We start from the raw sequence: 15102 nt of genomic DNA on the forward strand, positions 1-15102 counted from the left end.
GGCACACTGGTGCATTGTTGGTAGAACTGTGAATTGCCATGACTATTCTGGAAAGCAATTTGGAATTATGCAACTAAAGTGACTAAAATGTCCATAGCTTTTGACCCAGAGATCCCACTATTAGGCTTATACCCCCAAGGAGGTCTTTGATTTTTTAAAAAGTTTTCATATATGCCAAATATTTTAGCAACACTTTTTGTTATAGCAAAGAGATGGGAGATCTATAAGTGTAGCATATTGCACATTTTTTATACTTTGTAAATGCTTTAGTTATGCTCATTTTTTCCTCTAAAAAAATATTATTTGTTATTTGGCATGGCTCTCTTGGAGTAGGAGAAAGGGGGAAATTATGTTGATAAAAAGATACCGGGGCAGCTAGGTAGCACAGTGGATAAAGCACCGGCCCTGGATTCAGGAGGACCTGAGTTCAAATCTGGCCTCAGACACTTGACACTTACTAGCTATGTGACCCTGGGCAAGTCACTTGACCCCAATTGCCTCACCAAAAATAAATAAATAAATAAAAAGATATCAAGGCAGCTATGTGGTACAGTGGATAAAGCACTGGCCCTAGATTCAGGAGGACCTGAGTTTAAATCTGGCCTCAGACACTTGACACTTACTTGCTGTGTGACCTTGGGCAAGTCACTTAACCCTCATTGCCCTGCCCCCCCCCCAAAAAAGCATAAAAAAATTAATAAAACTTATTTTAAAAAGTACTCATAGAAGAACAGGGATGGGACTTATGCTTTTATTGATACTGGGAACTCTGAGTAGAAACAATTCACTCCACCAAAACAGTTTGGCACTTTCTCTGCAACATTTCATTTTAGAGAACTAGAACAGTAGGAGGTGAATTGATTTAAACAGGGTCACACAGCCAGAATGTGTTAGAGACAAGACTTAAACCCAGGTCTTCCTGGCTCTAAGGTCAACTCTATCCACTCAACCATGGCTGCTTCTGAAAAAGTATTTATAGTTGTCTTAAATTGAGCACACTTTTCTAGCATGAGTTCTGGAGAGATAGTGTTGTATAGTTGAGATAGTACTAAATTGAATTTGACACAAACCTAGATCACGTGATTCTGGATTCAATGCTCTTTCTACCATAAACAGACTGTCTTTACAAAATTCTCATTAGAAAAACATATTGAAGCATATTGAAATTAAGGCAACTATGAGTATTCATTAAATTCTTCATAAATGTTTTCATCTTCCACTAAGGCCTAATCCAATGACCTGCTATAATTTGAAGAGTCTTCTTAGTTGTGTGACCTTAGACAAACCACTGAACTTCACTGAACCTTAGTTTCCACATCTGTAAATTGGGGGTCATAGTATCTCTCCTGACGAACCTCACCAGATTGTTGTAAGTGTCAAATGAAATGATGTATATAAAAATCCTTTGTCAAGTATATTCTGCAAATGTGAATTATTCACATTACTTTTTAATAATGACAACAACATAAAATCTTGGTAATAAAGTAGAACACTAGTCTTGTGATATTAACAAACAGGTATCAATCTGGGAGTTCTCAATATACTGGGAGCTCACACTTTCTTTTTTCTTTTTTTTTTTTTTTGGCGGGGCAATGGGGGTTAAGTGACTTGCCCACGGTCACACAGCTAGTAACTGTCAAGTGTCTGAGGCTGGATTTGAACTCAGGTACTCCTGAATCCAGGGCCCATGCTTTATCCACTGCGCCATCTAGCTGCCCCCTAGGAGTTCACACTTTCAAGATTTAAGACCAGAGTTTCAATTTCAAAGACATCATGCATCATCAACATCCCTATTCTTGTTAAAATGGCAGAAGAGTCACGGGCAATAGGCTGCACAGTTATTTCCCAGAAAATAGCATATGCTCAGAAAATATATTTTCCACATATGGTCAGAAAGTAGACCTACTTTTGCTTCAATATATGTTGAATCTTGATAAGTTCTCTTATATTTCCTTACAAAAACTTATATTCTGTGCATATTTTTCTTCAAAAGGCAATAACACAGGGAGAAATTCCAGAACAGAGAATCAAGCAAATGACAGAGACAGAGTGAGAGAGACAGAGAATCAGACAGAAAGACAGATGGAGAAACAGAGACAGAGACAGACAGAGACAAAGACACAGAAACAGAGGCAGAAAGAACTAGAACACCTGAAAATTAATTTAAATAAGAAAATGAAACCTAGGCATTTGTAGATTATTTGTTAAAAAGCAGACATCAAAACACACTAATGTGTTGTTTAAAAAAAAATTGGAGGGCAGCTAGGTGGTGCAGTAGATAAGGCACCAGCCTTGAATTCAGAAGGACCTGAGTTCAAACCCAGCCTCAGACATTTACTAGCTGTGTGACCCTGGGCAAGTCACTTAACTCCCATTGCCCTCCAAAAAAAAAAAATTGGACCTATGATTTTATCTGTTTACAGAATTCCCCACTATGGAAACCCCCTCCACTGATACAGTTCTGCAATGTGTCTGTAATAAATCCTTTTGAGAATAGCCTGATGCACTGAGAGGCTAAATGACTAGCAAATCATCACATCTAGGAGCTAATAAGTGTTAAGGGCAGGACTTGAACCAGGTCCTCCTGATTCCAAAGCTAGCATTCTACCCACTGTGGAAATTTATTTTGATTTGGGGACCCTACCTTTGGGCTGAGATTAGAAAGCCTTAGGCCCTCAGGGTCTCTTCTATGTGGGAGATGCTGGTGTCCCTCCCCCTCTGCCTCAGCTGAGCCAAAAAGCCCCGTGGGCTGTACAAGACACCAGGTTAGACAGCTGTGGGGAGGGAGCCCCAGTTCCCTCTGCCCTGAGTGGATCTATCCCAGAGATCCCAGGCTCATCCAGGCCAGCCTCTGACATAGCCGGTGCAGAGGTCCCTGGGCACACAGCAGGGGGCATGGGCCCCTGGAGCCCTGGGTGCGGTATGCACAGGAGGCTCAAGCGGGCCCCTCCACCAACCGCAGCCCTGGCTGGAGCATTAGTTTGGTCTGTGGGGGCGCAAAAAGCCCTGAGATTTGAGTGGAGAGAAGAAAGATATATATAGACCTGGGAGTTAGAACAGAGATAGAGAGGACAGCTGACAAGATTAAGGGCAGCTGACAAGATTAGAGGGGTGGCAAAGGCGGCAGAGGGCAGACTGACGGAGCAGACAGACAGACAGAACAGGAGGCAGCGGAGAGCACAGAAGCGGTCAGGACAGGGTACAGGTTGGAGAAAGGGAAGATTAAGAGAACAGAAGGACACTGGAGCACTAGGAGAACAGAAGGAGAGGTCAGTGAGAGAGAAATACAGGGGTTCAGCAGCAGCAGTCGGGAAAGGAAAGTTAGATGCAGGGACAGACAAAGCGAAAGGCCCTTGGAGTTAGAAGAAAGGAGCTGAGCAGGGAAAGCGGAACATACCCTAAGGCAAGAGGCGGCTAAGGCCCTTATTGTATTAAAAAAGTTCCGGACCAGGGGGCAGCTAGGTGGCACAGTGGATAGAGCACCAGCCCTGGAGTCAGGAGGACCTGAGTTCAAATCCAGCCTCAGACACTTAACACTTACTAGCTGTGTGACCCTGGGCAAGTCACTCAACCCCCATTGCCTCACTTAAAAAAAAAAAAGTTCCAGGTCAGCAGGTGGAAAGAGACATGCCTGCCAGAACACAGTCAGGTTGTACATTTTATTTCCCTGTATTCTTAATTTTAAATAGTATCTCATAAATAAACTCTGCTTTGATTATTTAGTTAAGAGGCTTCTTAATCTTTTGCTTATCAATTTGGGAGCAGTGTGGAGAAATTTTAAACGGCCCATACTAAATTAATAGCAGTCAGATAGCCAGTTAGTCAACAGTCCCAGATTAAGTACCCCCAAAGTCCCAGTTTAGTCCCCCCAAATTAGGCTAGTCATTTGAAATATTTCTACATTTGAATGGCAAACCAGATGGGACTTATGGCCCACTCATAATTTTTCTAAACTTATAATTTTTCCTAAGTCCAATTATATCATTTTTCCAGATTAGATTAGATATAATAATTTTTTTACACCACCAAACCAGAAATTAAGGTATTACAGTTTAATTTTCTATTAACATTTATCACATTGATTTTGGGGAAGGCTAATGATATTATAATTGTGAATTAACACTTTTATTATTATCTAGATTTTTTGAAATTAGAGAGCACTACCTCCCTCTCCCAAGTTCTCACTAGAGTAATAGGTCTCAAAGCAAGAGGAGGCAACAAAATACATAGCTAAACTGGAAAGGCAGCTTATTGTTAACATATCCTCTAAAAAGGAGCAGCATATCAAATAGGAATGGAAAGAGAATGTTGTTTTTTCGGGGGGGGGGGGGTTGCGGGGCAATGGGGGTTAAGTGACTTGCCCAGGGTCACACAGCCAGTAAGTTTCAAGTGTCTAAGGCCAGATTTGAACTCAGGAACTCCTGAATCCAGGGCTGGTGCTTTATCCACTGCACCACCTAGCCACTGCCAAGAAAGAGTATGATTTTGCCTCAAGTCCCTAGTGTAAGAAAACAAGCCTGGGGGCAGCTAGGTGGTGCCGTGGACAAAGCTCTGGCTCTGGATTCAGGAGGACCTGAGTTCAAACTCTGGCCTCAGACACTTGACATGGACTACTTGTGTGACCCTGGGCAAGTCACTTAACCCTAATTGCCCCACAAAACAAACAAACAAACAAAAGAAAACAAGCCTGATATAGAGACAATACTGAGGCAAAAGATAATTGCTGGATTCTCTTGTGAATGACCCACCCAGAAGGCTATAGGGAACTGTCATGCAAGGACCTATCTCTCTTTCCCTCTCCTCTTATCCCTTATGAGAAGCTGAAGCCAGGTGAATATGTCTTTTCACTTTTTTCCTCTCTACTAAGGAACTGCAAGTCTCATACTTCCACTTCCCCTTTTCTCTTTCTTCCTTTGGCTTTTCCAAAGCAAAACAAGAGCTACCATTCCCTGCGACATTTGAGCCTTTTGAAGTTTCGTCTCCATTTTCTCTTTTCTCCCCTTTCCCTTATTTTCATCATTGTTTGTAGCTCTGAACTTTCCTGTCTTCTCAGGATTAGGATACCCGGGCTCTCCCAGAGCCTCAATTCCACCCCTCCCTCAGATAGCTAAGGAACAATTCTATTTGGGACTCGAGAGAAATGATTATTAATAATGATTTGGGGGGGCAGCTAGGTGGCCACCAAAAAAAAACCAAACAAACAAAATAATGATTTGGGGAGATTTAGAGTGCTCCCTTTTTCTATTTTCTTTCTTTCTTTTTTTTTTTTGGTAGGGCAATGGGGGTTAAGTGACTTGCCCAGGGTTACACAGCTAGTAAGTGTTAAGTATCTGAGGCCAGATTTGAACTCCTGAATCCAGAGCCAGTGCTTTATCCACTGCACCATCTAGCTGCTCCCTCTTTTTCTATTTTCAAGACTTCAATCTCTGAAGGTTCAATTAACTTTCTCCTCCATCAGACCTCTGTCAATTCATAACACTGCTTTTCTTGGCTCTTTGTACCTGTGTGATCACTCTTTCTTAGTCTTATTTGCTAGATCTTTATCTTTGTCACATCCCCAAACTGTGGATAAGCCCTCAAGGCTATGTCCTGTGCCCTCTTTCTCTTTTCTTTCATTATAATATTCTTTGACGACATCAGCTCCCATTGATTCAATTATCATCTCTCTGCAGATGACTCCCAGGTCTATATGTCCAGCCCTAGTCTCTTCTGAGTTTCAGTCTAGCATCGACAAATGCCTATGAGACACTTAGAACTCTATATTTCATTGTCATCTCAAACTCAACAAGTCCCAAAAAGAACTCATGATCTTTCCCTTAAAACCTTTCTCTCTTCCTGAATTTCCCAATTACTATTGAGGACACTACATCCCATACTTCTAAGTTCTCAGTCTTAGTATCCTTCTCAACAACTCACTCTCACTCACCCCTCATAGCCAATCAAATTTCAAAGATGGTCATATCTAACTTCACAATGTTTCTATATCCCAATCTTTATTGCTATCACTATCACTATCGATAGATTTCTCATATGTATATATCTATCTCTATCATCTCTATCTCTATTTTCTATCTACTTATCTATCTATCTGTCTATCTATCAATTTTTCTCTCTACTTACATAGCCACAACCCTAGTTCAGACGCTCATCATCTCTTGACTGAACCATTTCTATAGTCTTCTAAATGATGTCCCTGCATCAAGTCTCTTTCCATTCTAATCTATCCTTCACGCAGCTGCCAAACTGCTTTTCCTAAAGCAGAGACCTGACCATGTCCCTCCCCTGATCAATAAAACCCAGTGGCCCCCTATTATTACTTTCAGAGTCAAATATAAACTCCTGTTTTGCATTTAAGGTTCTTCATAAACTGGCCCCTTTCTGCCTTTCTGTCTTTCCACTCCCCTCTGTGCACTCCAGTGATACATACTGACTTGCAATTCCTTGCTGTCTCTCCATCTCTCTTCATTTTTTTTTTTTGATGAGGCAATTGGGTTTAAGTGACTTGCCCAGGGTTACACAGCTAGTAAGTGTTAAGTGTCTGAGGCCAGATTTGAACTCAGCTCCTCCTGAATCCAGGGCCAGTGCTCTAACCACTGTGCCACCTAGCTGCCCCCATCTCTCTTCTTTATACCGTAGTACAGGCTATTTCTCAGTCTGTAATACTTTCCCTCCTCAATTATTCCTCTTGACATTCCTAGCTTCTTTCAGCAGTCAGCTCAAATGCTACCTTCTTTAGGAAGCCCTCCTTGTCCCCCTGGTCACTTGAGCCTTCACCTCTAATGTTACCTTCCTTCTGCCCCATATCTATAATGTATGTACATATTTATTTACAGGTCATCTCCATCATTAGTATGTGAGCTCCTCTAAAGCAAGCACTGTTTGGGTTTTTTTGCCTTAATGTGTTGCATATCCAATGCTTAGCATTCTGCCTAACATATAATTAAGTTCTTAATAAGTGCGTGTTGATTTATTGATTGAATCCAGACAAGAAAAGAACTAAGTTGATGAAGAATCCCTATTACCTACACTATAATATATGGTTAGAGGAGTAGGTATAAAGTTAGTCCATATATGTGTATGTGTGCAAACACACATATGTGCATATATACATATACATAGGTAAATGTATAGATAGATAGATAGATAGATAGATAGATAGATAGATAGATAGATAGATAGATAGATAGATAGATAGATAGATAGATAGATGATAGATAGATAGATAGCCTGTAATAGAATTTGTCGGGGGAAACCATTCTGGGTCATATATAGGAAATACTACAGCCCTTCCAATGATACCAAAATAGTCCCTGAAACAAAGGCACATTTTTTAATATCAATATTCTTTTGATTATACTATTTGGCCATGAATCATGGAATGCCAAAGCATCTGAAGATTCAAAATTGCAGATGACTCAAAATGCAATGTGAGCTGCATAATTAGCACAAGTAAGATGTAACTTTTTTTTAATGACACATTCAAGAAGATGGTATGATCTAAGAGATACAGTTCTAGGTCAGAACAAGAGGTAAGCTAATTACTTATTGAGAGTATGAGAAAACATACATTCACAATCTGGGTAATGCACTGGTACCCATGGATTGTTAAAACACGCATGGGGCGGGCAGCTAGGTGGCACAGTGGATAGAGCACCGGCCCTGGATTCAGGAGAACCTGAGTTCAAATCCGGCTTCAGATCCTTGACACTTACCAGCTGTGTGACCCTGGGCAAGTCACTTAACCCCAATTGCCTCATCAAAAAACAAAACAAAACAAACCAAACAAACAAACAAAAAAAAACACGTATGGGAAGGCCTCTAGAATACTGGGTAAATCTTCCATGGAGAATTCATAGGAGGATATAGACAAGAATCCCACCAAATGAGAAAGTTTGATTGCAATATGATTTTTGTCATTGGAGGACCCACAACAAGGAAGTCACAAACCCAATGAAGTATTGATGTATTATGTTTATTTTGAGACTGAAATTTCCTTCAAAATCTATGTGCTTACAAATATTCATGAAATATCCATATGTTTTAAATAAGTAAAAATCGATAAACATTTATTAAATGCCCACTAAGTGCCAGACACTGTGCTGTTTAAATGAAAATCAAAAATTGTAAATATGGTTTTTTTGGGATTTGGGGGGTGTTTTTTTGATGAGGCAATTGGGATTAAGTGACTTGCCCAGGCTCACACAGCTAGTAAGTGTTAAGTGTCTGAGGCTGGATTTGAACTCAGGTCCTCCTGACTCCAGGGCCGGTACTCTATCCACTGCACCACCTAGCTGCCCTGTGTATATGTTTTATTAGCATTTGGCCAAGAGGTCCAAAAGCCCAAAACCCCAGGAGTTATTGATTGGGAAAATGACTCTTTCCCCTCTTCTTACATCATTTTTTAAAAAATAACCATCATTTATATAGTTATTTGTGGACCTATATAATCTGTACTATTAAATTAAACTCTTTGTGGGTAGGGGCTCTGCCCATAGATGGTATGCCCCCAAGTACCCAGTAAAAGCCTTTCACGTGGTAAACAATAAATATTTGCTGGGTGAATAAATGTAATGAGCTCTAAATATACAAAAATGAATATAGGAATTTGAGCAGCAAATGACAATTTTCAGTAACTTAATGGTACTGAAGGATTATAGCAATCTGCTATATAAAGGTAAATATTCATTTAGAGTTTTAATTAGTGGGAAAAGAAAAAAGGAGAGCAGTAGTCTTTGAAAGACTCCCCCTTTTTTTCTTTAATAGTTTACGATTAAATCATTTAAATTATAGTGATCAAAATTGGCCGTGGAGAAGAATTCAGAACATGCATCTCTCTTTTGACATTGCATAGGTGAGAGACTAAAGTTGTGGAAAATTATATATACTCTCATATATTTGATCTATTGGTTGGGTTTGGGGTCTTTTTTTTTTTTAGCTGTTTTTGAGGTTGGATTTTTAGAAATTCTTTTTATCTGGGAAGGTTCACTTAGCAGAAAAGGAGGAGGGATATATTCAGAAAGTAACATAAAGCAAAAATAATTAATATTTTTTAAAAATCACATGCCTATCACCCACAATATAAGTTAGCTTTGTTAACTCAGAAAATCAAATTTGCAATACAGCAATGAATAAATGCAATACAGCATAATGGATAAAGTACTGTATTTAGAATCAAGAAAACTTGGGCTCAATTTCCACTTCATATACTTATTGGCTATGTGACCTTGGCCAAATGAAATCAATTTTGAACCTCAGTTTCTTCATTGGGAAAATGGGGATAATAATAGCACTAAACAAACAGGATTTTTATGAAAAGTGAAATTTTACATATATATTTATATATACATATATGTATACACATAGACACATAAGATGTGCATATATATTATATACAGATATATTGTTTGCATAACTTAAAGTGCTATATAAATGTTAGCTATTATTATTTCCTACCAAGAAATTTTTTTTATTCCTTTTTGACAGTATTAGAGAATAGTCAGAGGATTAGTTGTTTTCTTTGTTGATATCTTTTCAGTATCTAAAAAAGTTATAATTTAGTTAGTTTGCAATAAAATCACAAGGCAGTTTGAGGAGTCGCACCCATCAGAAACAAGTTACCAGTGGCACTAACTGGAAGGCTCCACCTTACCCAATAGATATGACCCTGTGAAAATGTAGGGAATTTCCCTTGCATATAGTGATCAGGATCCCTGGACAAAAATAGAATTGCTTTGTAAAATGCCAGAGTACTATGTCATTAATATCGAGTAGGTAAGAAGCCAGGGCAAATCACATTATGTGTTCTCCCTTCCTCTCCCCCATACTATTTTTTTTACATGGAATAAGGCATCAAGAACAGCCTTGAAGGGAAATGGAAGTAGCCAAAGGGAAGCCTGAGAGGTGTGTAGAAGGTTAGGGGGAGGGGAGAAGGCATAGTGTTCCTACTTTGCCTTGATGTTAAAAATAGGGCATTGGTGGGGCAGCTAGGTGGCACAGTGGATAGAGCACTGGCCCTGGAGTCAGGAGGACCTGAGTTCAAATCCAGTCTCAGACACTTGACACTTACTAGCTGTGTGACCCTGGGCAAGTCACTTAGCCCCAATTGCCTCACTAAAAAAAAAAAAATAGGGCATTGGTTAGTGTAAGGAAATGATTAAATTATTAGCTTCTGGTCTTTTTAAAAATTTATTTATTTATTTGTTCGTTTATTTAAGCATTAACTGGGGGACCACTGTATTATAACATAGTGGCAATAATAATAATTAATAATAATGATTCACCTATATTTACAATATTTTACAATCTACAAAGTCCTGTCACATTCATTATCCCATTTAATGCTGACAATAATCCAGGGAGGTAGACAGGTCATACATTATTATCCTCAATTTACAGATGAGGAAGCTGGGACTCAGAGAGTTGAAGTGATTTATTCTCGACCATATGTCCATTAAAGACCAAAGGAAGGTGCTTGTTCTCTTCATTCCATCAAGAGGAGCTGTTGCAAAAAGAGGGCACATTTCTCATATTGTGGAAAAGGTTGGACTACCCACATGCTCTCCTGGACATTATTTTAATTATCGATGGCCACTATTGTGTCCCTGCTCCTTGAACGGCTTCTAGACTGTCATAGGAACTACACAGTCGACACAATCCCAGGTCAAGTGAAGGATCTGAAAACAAGGTAAAGAAAAGTAATGGTGCTAAACATTTCTGTGGTAGAGAAAAAGAACTATTCTCATTAGTTTGGGGCTATTACTTTGAGATTTCTATTAGTTTTAATCAGATACATTGCCTACCTCCAACCATGAAAGAGATGGATTTGCTGTAAAATAGCCTTCTTTGTTTCTAATAAGTCATCACTGGGTGGCAAAGTGAAGAAAGCACCTGGATTGAAGTCAGAAAGGCCTGCGTTCAAATCTGAACTCAGATACTTCTTAGCTGTGTAACTCTGGAAAAGTTGCTTAACCCTGTTTGCCTCAGTTTCTTCATCTGTAGAATGAGCAGAAGAAGGAAATGAGAAACCACTCCAGTATCTTTGCAACAACAACAACAAATAAATGCAAATGGAATTATTAGGTTGATATAGCTGAAACAACTCAACAACAACAACAACAACAACAACAAAAATGAGTCAACTTCTGATTCTTGATAACAGTGGGAATTCTTTCAAGTAGGTGTCAACTTTAAGTGAGTTAATCAGGAAAGTCAATCCAATTAATCTTAATATAATTCCCTGGGGGGGGGTCCTCTGGAAGTTCCAAAAACCCATTATTTTCTTACAAACACCCTTGTGTTTCGTTAAGAAACAGGGTTTCCTTAAATGAAGCAATGAATATGACAAAATACCTATAAAGGAGTTCTATGATGACTAACAATATAAGGGGAATGAAAAGAGAGAAAAGAAACTGAGCAACGCATTGACAAAAACTAAAGGGGGCAGTCCCCTTTAGGAGGTGGATATTACAAATAGTGTATGCAATGGGAAAAGGAAAACAGGAAAATGTCCATTTAAGTCTTTGAAAGCCTTATTTCAGATGGTTCTTGGGATGTCATCTGTGTATAGCTTTGGATTCTGGCCCTGGAATCTGGGCATGGTCTCAGGTGTAGAAAAATTTCTCAGGTGTTTCAGATGCTGATGATCAGCTATAAACAACAACAACAACAACCAAACCCAAACAGAGTCATTAGGTTGGATACAGCTGAAACAACTGAACAACAACAAAAATGAGTCAACTTCTGATTCTTGATAACTGTGGGAATTCTTGTATATTTTCTTCAAGGCTAATACTGTACATGACAGATCTCATTTACAAACTGAAACTTTGATGAGATTGGAGCAGCTATTTTTGAGCTTTATGATTTGGAAATCCAATTGCTACAATTTTGAAACCAATCCATTCTTTCATGATAGAGTATTCTGTTATATCATAGGGAAAGGATTACAGTTTTAAAGTTTCAAAAAAATCTTTTGTTTTTAAGGGAAAAAATTAAACTAATCCCTAATAGGATAATGTTTTAGAAGAATACATTAACAAGAGTTGTAGCTACAAAAGATGATTATAGCACCATAGGCTTAAAACTGGAAGGAATTTCAGAGGCCAGCTGGTCCACATCCTTATACCCTCTGTGTCTTTGTTTTACAGTTTAGGAAAATGAGGCCCAACGAGGTTAAATGATTTGCCTAAGGTCACAGGGGTTGTAATTGTCAGAAGTGAGTTTCTAAGGGGTCCTAAACTTCTCTGGATTAAACCATTTTACTGCTATCCCAGTCCCAGTTATGACAAAGTATCATACTTTAACCTTGGTAGAATGAATAAACACACATATTGGCATATCTATGTGTGTTTATATATATATATATATATATATATATATATATATATATAAACACACATATATATGTATACATTTATATACTACATATATGCACATATATTACATAAAAAGGTGACTTTCTCAGTGGGGAAAAGGGAGCTATATATTTGGAGATAAAAAGTATATCATATATGTGTATAAATTTTTTAAAATAAATATATTCAACAGGTGGCTAAACTTTCAACATCATTGACCTTTTCTACTCCAGTGACATTTGACTCTCATCATGCCCTACCTTGAACTTATCATCCCTTAAATTTCTCTTTCAATATCTTGGTCTAAAATTCCTTTTTTTTTTTTTTTTTAGGGAGGCAATTGGGGCTAAGTGACTTGCCCAGGTCACACAGCTTGTAAGTGTTAAGTGTCTGAGGCTGGATTTGAACTCAGCTACTTCTGACTCCAGAGCTGGTGCTCTATCCACTGCGCCACCTAGCTGCCCCTAAAATTCCTTTATTTGACCTTCTACCAATCATACTCTCTAACTTTTAATAAACATAATCTGTACTAATGTTATGACCTTGGCTCCTTATTCTCCCTGTCCATCATTCACTTTGAGCTTTACTCACCTCTATATTCTGAAACCCACATTCAACCATTCCAATACTGCCCTTGCTGATGTCCTAGAATCCCTTCCCCACTTAACTATCTGTCATACTGGCCTTGCTAATTCCCAGCCCTAGGAAATATCTGCCATCTGCTTTCTCCCTTTCTGTTTCTAAACTTCCAAAAGTGACTGGAGAAAGGCAAGAGATTATACTATTTAATTCGGCTGAACTCTCACTATTACTACTTAATAATTGTTTCATTCATCTGATATCCTTACTATATTCCTTATATTTCATGTGATATTTGCTTTAGCACAGTTCTCCAGTTACAACTTTACTCCTGTTTCCCTTACTTTTATCCAATGACCACATTTCTTATGCCTCAACCCCAGACCAAGCTTTATGCTGTCCAACTGTGAGGAAAACGACTCCTGTTCAATAATTCTCTGGAACTCAGTGGCGGTGATGTGTCAAAGGCTCATTTATTGTCATTCTCTCAAGAATGGGCAACCCAGTGTGAAACTGGTGGGTGCAAAGAATGGGGGTCCGCAGACCCCTTTTTAAACCCTAGTCCCTAACGCAAATGGACCCTTGCCTTTTTCATCACTAGTCCGATTACTCAAGGGTTACAATCTACATGCAAAAACTAGCTAACCAGAATGCAGTATTCCTAACTCTAACTTCCATAATTATTCTTTGGGTTCTTAGCCAATGGGGGAGGTGACACAGGGGCATTTCTTCAGTATTCCCTTATATGGGCACAGCCCAGGAGAGGAACTAATTGAGACCAGCTCAGGGCTTTTTCCTCAAACAGGACCAGAGGAGTGTAATTTGAATGGTGACTATTATATCCTTATTGAGAGATCATTCCCCATTTCCTCACACCAACCATTCCACCAAGAATCAGAGTCTGGCCATTACCCATGTACACCATTCCATTTTTCACTTCTTACATGGGGAATATAATCAATATTATAATTGCTCCTGGAAAGGGCAAAACAATCTAATATCCTATGACTCCCTATAATTTAGAGTCTGGTAGTACTTAAATCAAAGTTCCCTTCCTTGGCTACCATTTCCTGTTCCTTCATACTCATACTTCATACATACCTTTGTTTTCATCATCATCCACAATTCATAAATCCTGAAATTCTTCTGACTATTCTTCTTCTATCTTTTTCTATGCTTCACCCCTACCTAAACACATTCTAGGCAAGCTCCAGTCATGCCACCATTCTGCTTTCCTAAATCACCTTTGTTCTTCCTTCATTTCCCTCCCTTCAAAATCTCAATCCTTTAATTAGACAGTTTAACTTTATACAGACCTGCACCTTTTAATTCCTTACCCCATTGTCCTATCAGCAGCTCATTCCATAGCATAGCTCTGGATTAAGGTTTCCTCTCCACCCACACTTTCAAACGGCTAAACATTTCTGGAAGAAGTGACACCACTGATTGCTGAGACTATTATTAGACTGTGAGCTCCTTAGGAGCAGGACTATTTTTTTACCTTTTTTTTTTTTTGGTATCTCCACAGAACCTAGCACATAGTAGGTACTTAAATAAATGCTTGTTGACTAACTGAATAACTCTATTATAATTTGTTATCTAACCCCAACTAGACCCTAAATGTTACACATCAATCCTATAATAATTTACTACAACACTGCATCCAACAGCAGTTCCAAACTTTTCCCCCTTAAACTTCAACACCACCTGCTTCAACGGTTCTCAGCAGAGGACCTCACCTCATATTATTCTGCAAAAATTAAGGTTATTGGGGCAGCTAGGTGGCACGGTAGATAAAGCACTGGCCCTGGATTCAGGAGGACCTGAGTTCAAATCCAGCCTCAGACACTTGACACTTACTAGCTGTGTGGCCCTGGGCAAGTCACTTAACCCCCATTGCCCCGCCCCCCCCAAAATTAAGGTTATCTTTCAAAATCTCCATCTTATCTCCAATTCTACACTTAATATCTTTTTTTTTTTGGTGGGGCAATGAGGGTTAAGTGACTTGCCCAGGTCACACAGCTAGTAAGTGTCAAGCGTCTGAGGTCATATTTGAACTCAGGTCCTCCTGAATCCAGGGGTGGTATCTTATCCACTATACCACCTAGCTGCTCTTATGCACTTAATATCACCTAAGAATTACCTTCTATTCTGACCTCCTTTGCTGTAT

The sequence above is a fragment of the Dromiciops gliroides genome, chromosome 4 (assembly GCF_019393635.1).
Source record: "Dromiciops gliroides isolate mDroGli1 chromosome 4, mDroGli1.pri, whole genome shotgun sequence".
Taxonomy (NCBI): domain Eukaryota; kingdom Metazoa; phylum Chordata; class Mammalia; order Microbiotheria; family Microbiotheriidae; genus Dromiciops; species Dromiciops gliroides.